At 42.2% G+C, this 9,560-nt stretch overlaps 1 protein-coding gene across 12 annotated transcripts in view; it reads left to right on the forward strand.

The window, feature by feature from the left end:
• Positions 1 to 5,322: 5,322 nt before the first annotated feature.
• LOC135112418 (golgin subfamily A member 6-like protein 22) overlaps positions 5,323 to 9,560 on the forward strand; it is a 28,025-nt gene continuing 23,787 nt past the window's right edge. For all 12 annotated transcript variants that reach the window (XM_064026863.1, XM_064026862.1, XM_064026866.1 and 9 more), the window contains exons 1-5: positions 5,323 to 5,457; positions 7,565 to 7,678; positions 7,890 to 7,960; positions 8,349 to 8,535; positions 9,401 to 9,560. The exon at positions 9,401 to 9,560 is cut by the window's right edge and continues 86 nt beyond it. The gene's annotated coding sequence lies outside the window, so the exon portion shown is untranslated. The remainder of the gene's footprint in view (positions 5,458 to 7,564; positions 7,679 to 7,889; positions 7,961 to 8,348; positions 8,536 to 9,400) is intronic.

Raw genomic sequence — 9,560 nt, forward strand, 5'->3', positions numbered from 1 at the left:
CCCAGTCGACCTACCCACTGGTTTAGCATATTTATCTTTTCATTCTTTGCCTTTGCACACCCACTAGGATTCATCCACATCCCTGAGTACTTGTATTCCTGCACCTGTCTCAACTCATTCTCTCCAAGTCTCCATATCACATTACTTTCATCCTCTGACCTATTCACAATCATTACTTTGCTTTTCTCACTGCTAAACCTTACTCCAAAGTCTTTACCATAGCCATCCACTACATCCAACAAACTTTGAAGCTCATCTGCCATTCACTCATAACAACTACGTCATCTGCATAAAGGAGTACACATACTTTATCATTCCCCCACACTTACCCCTACATTCATTCTTCTCATCCTGGCTGCTAGCTCCTCTGTATACAGGCTAAAAAGGGTTGGTGACAATATACAGCCCTGCCTAACTCCTCTCTCACTCTTCACTCAGTCTGTCCCCCTTGTGTTCATAATACAATGGGCCTCATAAGAGCTGGACGAAATACCGCTTTTTTAATACAAATACCTAAATATTCACTAATCCACAATAATTTTGCACAATGTTCGTCGTGGCTGATGTTGATTCATGCATGGTGTATGTAAATGTCATCTGAACCCTCTCTGGTTAGATTTCGTTGTGATATTAGGGATTTAATATTTCTCCATTTTCTCCCCTTGGCTAATGTCCACCTGCTTCCAACAACATCAATGGAAGCTATCTAAAAACGCATCAATCCTTAAAAATAATCAATATTATATAATATTAAATAAATACAAAGCCAAAAAGGAAAAAATGAAGGTCGAGAACACAAATATTAAGTCAATGTACGGTGAAAAGTGAGCCCGTTATAAAGACGCAATTTGTACCCCGGGCAGCAGTAGCGGTGTTAAACAACCCCTTTTATGAACTGCTATTGAGGAACTCTACGGACATAATGTGCGTTTCGGGGGTTTTAGACTTTCAAGACTAAAAAACAACAAAAAAAAACAAAAACAACATGAATCAAATAACAAGCATCAACAACAACAACAAGGAGAAAAAAACAAGCAACGACGACAAAAACAAGAAAAAACAACAAAAAACAGAAACAACAACAACGACTACATTTTCTATGATGAATAAGAAAATGGTTATGGGTCACTAATTCATTTTTAATTGCTACTCATATTTTGTCTTTTTTTTTGCCATTCATGTCGATTATATTGCTTATTTAATCCATTGAGTAATATGATGCTACTCTATGGGTATTTAACGTGTGAGAAATGTTTAATAATTCGATCAAATAAAGACAGAAAAGAGTTAATCTCATCAAATGTCTACTTGCAAACGTTACAATATTATAGTCAAAAAAACAAAAATACGCAAATAATCAAGATTTAATTAAGTATGAAAGTGGGATAAATTATTTTACACATGCTCTGATTATGGCAGCACTAAACAAGCTATATTAATCTTTTTCTTTGAGAGAGTTTTATTTCATGGTGTTTCAATATGGCTGCCGACCTGACTTCACACTTACCGTTTTTTCAAAGGTTGTTTCTGCTTATTTGAGCAATAAATGACTAAAATGAACACTTAGAAATAAAGATAATGCACTTAACATTTATTTTTCTGGTTACTGGTGATATCTTTCTCTTACTGAAATAATATCGCTTTCAGACATAGATATAACATATACTTCACTTCCTGACGTAATTATATATCCCTGAATGACATACATATTTCAGATTTTTAAGTTTATATTTTTAAAACTATTTTTTTGCCATTAACTAATATTTAACTTTCGATAAAATTAATTTACAGACAAAGGATCCTGAAGTTAACGGCAGCCATCTTGAAAATTTGACGTAATGTAGAATTTCCTAAATCTCTCTGAGGGTTAAGGTTATTCATCAGTCACTCTCTATCATTTCATTAATATTTCAATCAATATTTTTATTCATTTATTTATTTATTTATTTATTTTTAAGGTTAATATACACAAGGATATTGGCAGAGAAAAAAAATGAACACTGAGATAATTATACTCACAAGAAATGCACATTTTATTTATTTCTGATACAATTTTGCTTAAATAAAAATCAATGCATACAGACACTATAATCAAAATATTTATAGACAGGGTCCTTCAAATCCACACTGCTGGCTGGTGCTGTTACCTGACCACCTCTTACGTTCTCTGAAATAATGTTTTATCAGGCCTCTCACAATATCTTACCCTGAACAGGATGCTAACTAGGTGTGTGTGTGTGTGTGTGTGTGTGTGTGTGTGTGTGCTATGCAAGGTTAGAGAGAGAGAGAGAGAGAGAGAGAATATTATTTTCTTCTAAACCTTATCTTTTTTTTCTTTTACTCATTATCATCTTTTTTTTCCTCCTCCTCCTCCTTTTCATTTTCTTCCCCTTTCTAAAACACTCAACACACACCCAAACACACCCAAATACACTCAAACACACCCAAACACACCCAGATACACCCAAAACACACCAGAACACACCCAAATACAGTTAAACACACCCAAACACACCCAAATACACCAAAAACACACCAAAACACACCCAAAACACACCAAAACACACCAGAACACACTCAAATACACCCAGACACACCAAACACACCCAGACACACCCAATACACCCAGAACACACCCGGACACACCCAGATACACCCAAAACACACCAAAACACACCCAGACACACCCAGACACACCCAATACACCCAGAACACACCCGGACACACCCAGATACACCCAAAACACATCAGAACACACTCAAATACACCCAGACACACCAAACACACCCAGACACACCCAATACACCCAGAACACACCCAGACACACCCAGATACACCCAAAACACACCAAAACACACCAAAACACACCCAGACACACCCAATACACCCAGAACACACCCAGATACACCAAAAACACACCAAAACACACCCAAAACACACCAAAACACACCAGAACACACCCATTACACCCAAAACACACCAGAACACACCCAAAACACACCAGCACACACCAAACACACCCAGACACACCCAATACACCCAGAACACACCCAGACATACCCAGATACACCCAGAACACACTCAAATACACCCAGACACACCAGAACACACCCAAAACACACCCAAAACACACCAAACACACCCAATACACCCAAAACACACCAGAACACACCAAACACACCCAGATACACCCAAAACACACCAGAACACACCCAGACACACCCAATACACCCAGAACACACCCGGACACACCCAAATACACCCAAACACACCCAGACACACCCAGATACACCCAAAACACACCCAGACACACCCAATACACCCAAAACACACCAGAACACACCCAAAACACACCAGAACACACCCAAAACACCCAGAACACACCCAGACACACCCAGACACACCCAATACACCCAGAACACACCCAGACACACCCAAACACACCCAAATACACCCAAAACACACCCAAACACACCCAGACACACCCAAACACTCCCAAATACACCCAAAACACACCCAGACACACCCAATAACGGTTTCTACACATGGTTTAGAGGTCCACTCAACAAATGGAGAGGACACAAAAGCAAAAAGATTCACTTGGAAAATATTTGCCTTATAAATTGTTTTAATGTTCTGTTATGTTAGGCTACAAAATATTTAACCCTCTCTCTCTCTCTCTCTCTCTCTCTCTCTCTCTCTCTCTCTCTCTCTCTCTCTCTCTCTCTCTCTCTCTCTAGGCATAATTGATAAGAAAAATATATGATAATTTGTGCCTAGATACTTGTACGATAATTATTATTTTATTTATTTATTTATTTTTTTTTTTTTTATGTAGGAAGGACACCGGCCAAGGGCAACAAAAATCTAATAAAAAAAAATGCCCACTGAAATGTCAGTCCCATAAAAGGGTCAAAGCAGTGGTCAAAAATTGGTGAATAAGTGTCTTGAAACCTCCCTCTTGAAGGAATTCAAGTCATAGGAAGGTGGAAATACAGAAGCAGGCAGGGAGTTCCAGAGTTGACCAGAGAAAGGGATGAATGATTGAGAATACTGGTTAACTCTTGCATTAGAGAGGTGGACAGAATAAGGGTGAGAGAAAGAAGAAAGTCTTGTGCAGCGAGGCCGCGGAAGGAGGGGAGGCATGCAGTTAGCAAGATCAGAAGAGCAGTTAGCATGAAAATAGCGGAAGAAGACAGCTAGAGATGCAACGTTGCGGCAGTGAGAAAGAGGCTGAAGACAGTCAGTTAGAGGAGAGGAGTTGATGAGACAAAAAGCTTTTGATTCCACCCTGTCTAGAAGAGCAGTATGAGTGGAACCCCCCCAGACATGTGAAGCATACTCCATACATGGACGGATAAGGCCCTTGTACAGAGTTAGCAGCTGGGGGGGTGAGAAAAACTGGTGGAGACGTCTCAGAACACCTAACTTCATAGAAGCTGTTTTAGCTAGAGATGAGATGTGAAGTTTCCAGTTCAGATTATAAGTAAAGGACAGACCGAGGATGTTCAGTGTAGAAGAGGGGGACAGGTGAGTGTCATTGAAGAAGAGGGGATAGTTGTCTGGAAGGTTGTGTTGAGTTGATAGATGGAGGAATTGAGTTTTTGAGGCATTGAACAATACCAAGTTTGCTCTGCCCCAATCAGAAATTTTTGAAAGATCAAAAGTCAGGCGTTCCGTGGCTTCCCTGCATGATATGTTTACAAAGTCCTCCTCTGTTTTACTGCAGGTTAATTTTTGATGCTGAGAATGCTGGGAAAATCTGGTACTATCATAGAACTTAGGCTGGATATGGAGAGAGAGAAAGAGAGAGAGAGAGAGAGAGAGAGAGATTAATAACTAGTGAAAATAAATCAGAATTGCGAATTGTCAGGATACAGTTTTCAGTAATTATCAGATTCACTATAACCTTAGAGGTCATTATATGCATACTGTCATGTGTGTGTGTGTGTGTGTGTGTGTGTGTGTGTGTTTTAATAAATTCACTAACTTAGCCTTCCTGCAACTCAGAATTTCCAGGTATCATAAGGAAGAAAATGTTTCTGTTGTCTAATCATCAGGTATTCAGCGCTACCTAATCACCCAATCTTACTGAATCAACCTAATTACGGCTTGCTATGTCATATCAGCCCAATCTAATCGTATCACCTTATATAGCTGACTAACTAAAGGGACTGCCACAGAAGAGAAAACCAAATTATTATAAATGTAAAAAATATATATAAATTAGACCAAACAGTCATGTTGAACTCCTTACAATAATTAGTTATATAAAAAAAAAATATTTAGGCCCGTTTCTACTTGACTTTGAACCAACATAAACCACAACAAACAGACGCCATATTGGTTGTTTACCCCTTGATCCTAGAGAGACCAAGGGAGAGAGACGAGTTAAAGGAAGATTTCAATTTACTACTGAACTACAAAGGGAGCGAGGAATGTGACAAAAAGGGAGCAGTAAGTAGCAGGCAGGGTGTGTTAACATATAGCAGGAAGCAGACATGGCACTGGAAGTTATTGGGGTTTTCAAGGTTCGAATAGTTTAACAAGCTGCGGTGGAAGTTATTGGGGTTTTCAAGGTTCTAATAGTTTAACAAGCTGCGGTGGAAGTTATTGGGGTTTTCAAGGTTCTAATAGTTTAACAAGCTGCGGTGGAAGTTATTGGGGTTTTCAAGGTTCTGGGTAGTCTGGGCGTGTGTGGCAGTGTTTGGGTGTGTGTGGCAGTGTCTGGGTGTGTGTGGCAGTGTCTGGGTGTGTGTGGCAGTGTTTGGGTGTGTGTGGCAGTGTTTGGGTGTGTGCGGCAGTGTCTGGGTGTGTGTGGCAGTGTCTGGGTGTGTGTGGCAGTGTCTGGGTGTGTGTGGCAGTGTTTGGGTGTGTGTGGCAGTGTTTGGGTGTGTGCGGCAGTGTCTGGGTGTGTGTGGCAGTGTCTGGGTGTGTGTGGCAGTGTTTGAATGTGTGTGGCAGTGTCTGGGTGTGTGTGGCAATAGTTTAACAGGCTGCAGTGGAAGTTATTGGGGTTTTCAAGGTTCCAGGGATAGTTTAACAGGCTGTAGTGGAAGTTATTGGGGTTTTTTCAAGGTTCTAATAGTTTAACAGGCTGCAGTGGAAGTTATTGGGGTTTTCAAGGCTCCAGGGATAGTTTAACAGGCTGCAGTGGAAGTTATTGGGGTTTTCAAGGTTCCAGGGATAGTTTAACAGGCTGCGGTGGAAGTTATTGGGGTTTTTTCAAGGTTCTAATAGTTTAACAGGCTGCAGTGGAAGTTATTGGGGTTTTCAAGGTTCCAGGGATAGTTTAACAGGCTGCAGTGGAAGTTATTGGGTTTTTTTCAAGGTTCTAATAGTTTAACAGGCTGCAGTGGAAGTTATTGGGGGTTTTCAAGGTTCCAGGGATAGTTTAACAGGCTGCAGTGGAAGTTATTGGGGTTTTTTCAAGGTTCTAATAGTTTAACAGGCTGCAGTGGAAGTTATTGGGGTTTTCAAGGTTCCAGGGATAGTTTAACAGGCTGCAGTGGAAGTTATTGGGGTTTTTTCAAGGTTCTAATAGTTTAACAGGCTGCAGTGGAAGTTATTGGGGTTTTCAAGGTTCCAGGGATAGTTTAACAGGCTGCGGTGGAAGTTATTGGGGTTTTCAAGGTTCCAGGGATAGTTTAACAGGCTGCAGTGGAAGTTATTGGGGTTTTCAAGGTTCCAGGGATAGTTTAACAAGCTGCGGTGGAAGTTATTGGGGTTTTCAAGGTTCCAGGGATAGTTTAACAGGCTGCAGTGGAAGTTATTGGGGTTTTCAAAGTTCCAGGGATAGTTTAACAGGCTGCGGTGGAAGTTATTGGGGTTTTCAAGGTGTTTCATGATTTTAATAGTTTAATGCAGTTCTTCCCCACACTTCTCCTTCCTCACAGACCTTCCTCCATGTTCCCTCCACCTTCTCTCCAATCCTGACTATCCTATGTCTCTTGGTTCATATTGAAAATAGTGCTTTTGTTAGATAGTCTGACATCACCACCAACCATTTTCCCCTCCACCACCCTCTATTCTTTCCTCCATATCTCCCTTCATAAGTTACCTCCACACTTCTCCTTCCTCACAGACCTTCCTCCATGTTCCCTCCACCTTCTCTCCAATCCTGACTATCCTGCGAGTCTTGCTTCATAGTTAAAATAGTGCTTTTGTTAGATAGTCTGACATCACCACCAGCCATTTTCTCCTCCACCACCCTCTATTCTTTCCTCCATATCTCCCTCCATAAGTTACCTCCACACTTCTCCTTCCTCACAGACCTTCCTCCATGTTCCCTCCACCTTCTCTCCAATCCTGACTATCTTGCGAGTCTTGCTTCATAGTTAAAATAGTGCTTTTGTTAGATAGTCTGACATCACCACCAGCCATTTTCTCCTCCACCACCCTCTATTCTTTCCTCCATATCTCCCTCCATAAGTTACCTCCACACTTCTCCTTCCTCACAGACCTTCCTCCATGTTCCCTCCACCTTCCCTCCAATCCTGACTATCCTGTGTCTCTTGGTTCATAGTGAAAATAGTGCTTTTTTGACCTGTGCTCTCTCTGGCAGGCTCTGCTGAAGAACCAGGACAGGGCAGGGAAGGTGAATGACCCATCTATATTCCCTGACCTCTGCACTTCACACCGCAAGAATTTGATGCACATGTTGAAAAACCATCAAAAGGTGTGTGTGTGTTTGTGTGTGTGTGTAGTAGTAGTAGTAATAGTAGTAGTAATATAGGAACATAATAAAAATAATCAAAAAATACTATGAATTTCTTACTGGAGGTGTTACTAACTCTCTCTCTCTCTCTCTCTCTCTCTCTCTCTCTCTCTCTCTCTCTCTCTCTCTCTCTCTCTCTCTCTCTCTCTCTCTCTCTCTCTCTCTCTCTCAGCTGCAAGACATCAAAAGGAGATGCATCAAGGCAAAGGAAGAGCTGTCGGAGAATTTGCACGTTAGATTGAAGTAAGTATTCACAGCAGCAGGAGGAGGAGGAGGAGGAGGAGGAGGAGAAGGAGGAGGAGGAGGAGGAGGAGGAGGAGGAGGAGGAGGAGGAGGAGGAGGAGGAGGAGGAGGAGGAGGAGGAGGAGGAGGAGAATCAGCTGTTCCTTTTTTGGTAATGATATTTGTTTGTTTATTTTCTTTCTCAGTTTCTCTCCTTCCTTCCTTATTTTCTTGTTATCATCATTGTCCTTCTCTTTTCATTATTCACTTTGAGCTGTGTTGTCACTTGTTCCTCTTTCTTCTCTCCCTCCATTACAAAATTTTCCCTTTTCAACTCCCACCCCCTGTCTCTCCCTCCCTGCCTCCCTGCCTCCCTGCCTGTCTCTCTTAACCAATCCTGACCCCATAGGTGGATAATGTATATAGAGAGGCGTCTGTACGAGGCGGACACGCGCGTCCCTATGCACCAAGAGAGTGTTCGGCGCCTGGCTGGACTCCTGCAGGTGGTGGAGCAGATTCACCGCGCCCCGAGGGTCTATGCCGCAGCCGTCACGGAGGTGGCTCGGCGGCACGCCTTCTCCAGGGCCTTCCTGCAGGTGAACTAAGGGTCAGAGGAGGGTGAGAATTGGAGGGGAGGTGGAGGGATGACTGGGGAAGATGTGCAAGGAAGGAGAAGCATGGAGGTATCTTGTGGAGGGAAATATTGGAGGAAAGGAGAGAGGGTGGTGGAGGGAAGAATTATTGGCTGTGGTGGCAGACTATCTAACAAAAGCACTATTTTATCTATGAAGCAAGTGTCACAGAATAGTCAGGATTGGAGGAGAGGTGGAGGAAACATGGAGGGAGGTCTGTGAGGGAGGAGAAGTCTGGAGGTAACTCATGGAGGGAGAAATGGAGGAGAGGGACTAAGAAAACACTGGCCACAGAGACGAGGCCTTGTTTTATCACCACCACTGAGTGAAGCCGGTTTGCTGGTGTAAAGTATGAATCCACAGCATAAGTACATGACTAGTCCATTACTGAGTCCTTTATAGCCTGCTTGCCTGCCAGTTGTGGTTGTACAAGTTCCTGATACAAGGTACAAGCTGGGTCATAATTCTGTCTTTAACTTGCAGGACACACCTCTCTCTGCCAACTACCTCTGTATAAAAAACCCTGCCAGCTTTATGCATTCTAGTTACCTAAAGTCAGTCCAGCACTAGTACCAGCTTCCCCCAAGATGCTGCTGGCCCTGTCTTCAAATTGACCCTTCTTATTTGCCAGACTGTAAAGAAATCCTTGTTTACTTAATGTGTGTGTGTGTTTGTGTTCGCTTAATAATACACCTTCATATGTCTGTGTACCTGTAATCCTTGTTTTTCTATCTCTCTCTCTACTACTACTACTACTACTACTACTACTACTACTACTACTACTACTACTACTACTACTACTACTACTACTACTACTACTACTTTACAGGTTACACAAAGAAAACATAGATGAACTGAGAAGACTGCTGCCGGAACTTTCTCACTGTTTGGTCATTGGTGAGGTTCTGGCGGTTCCTCCTCTGCTTCGCCATTTCACAGCTGCCCTCAATACACAGGAGGAGAGGAGGAGGAGGAGGAGGAGGAGGAGG

This window comes from Scylla paramamosain, chromosome 23 (assembly GCF_035594125.1).
Source record: "Scylla paramamosain isolate STU-SP2022 chromosome 23, ASM3559412v1, whole genome shotgun sequence".
NCBI lineage: Eukaryota > Metazoa > Arthropoda > Malacostraca > Decapoda > Portunidae > Scylla > Scylla paramamosain.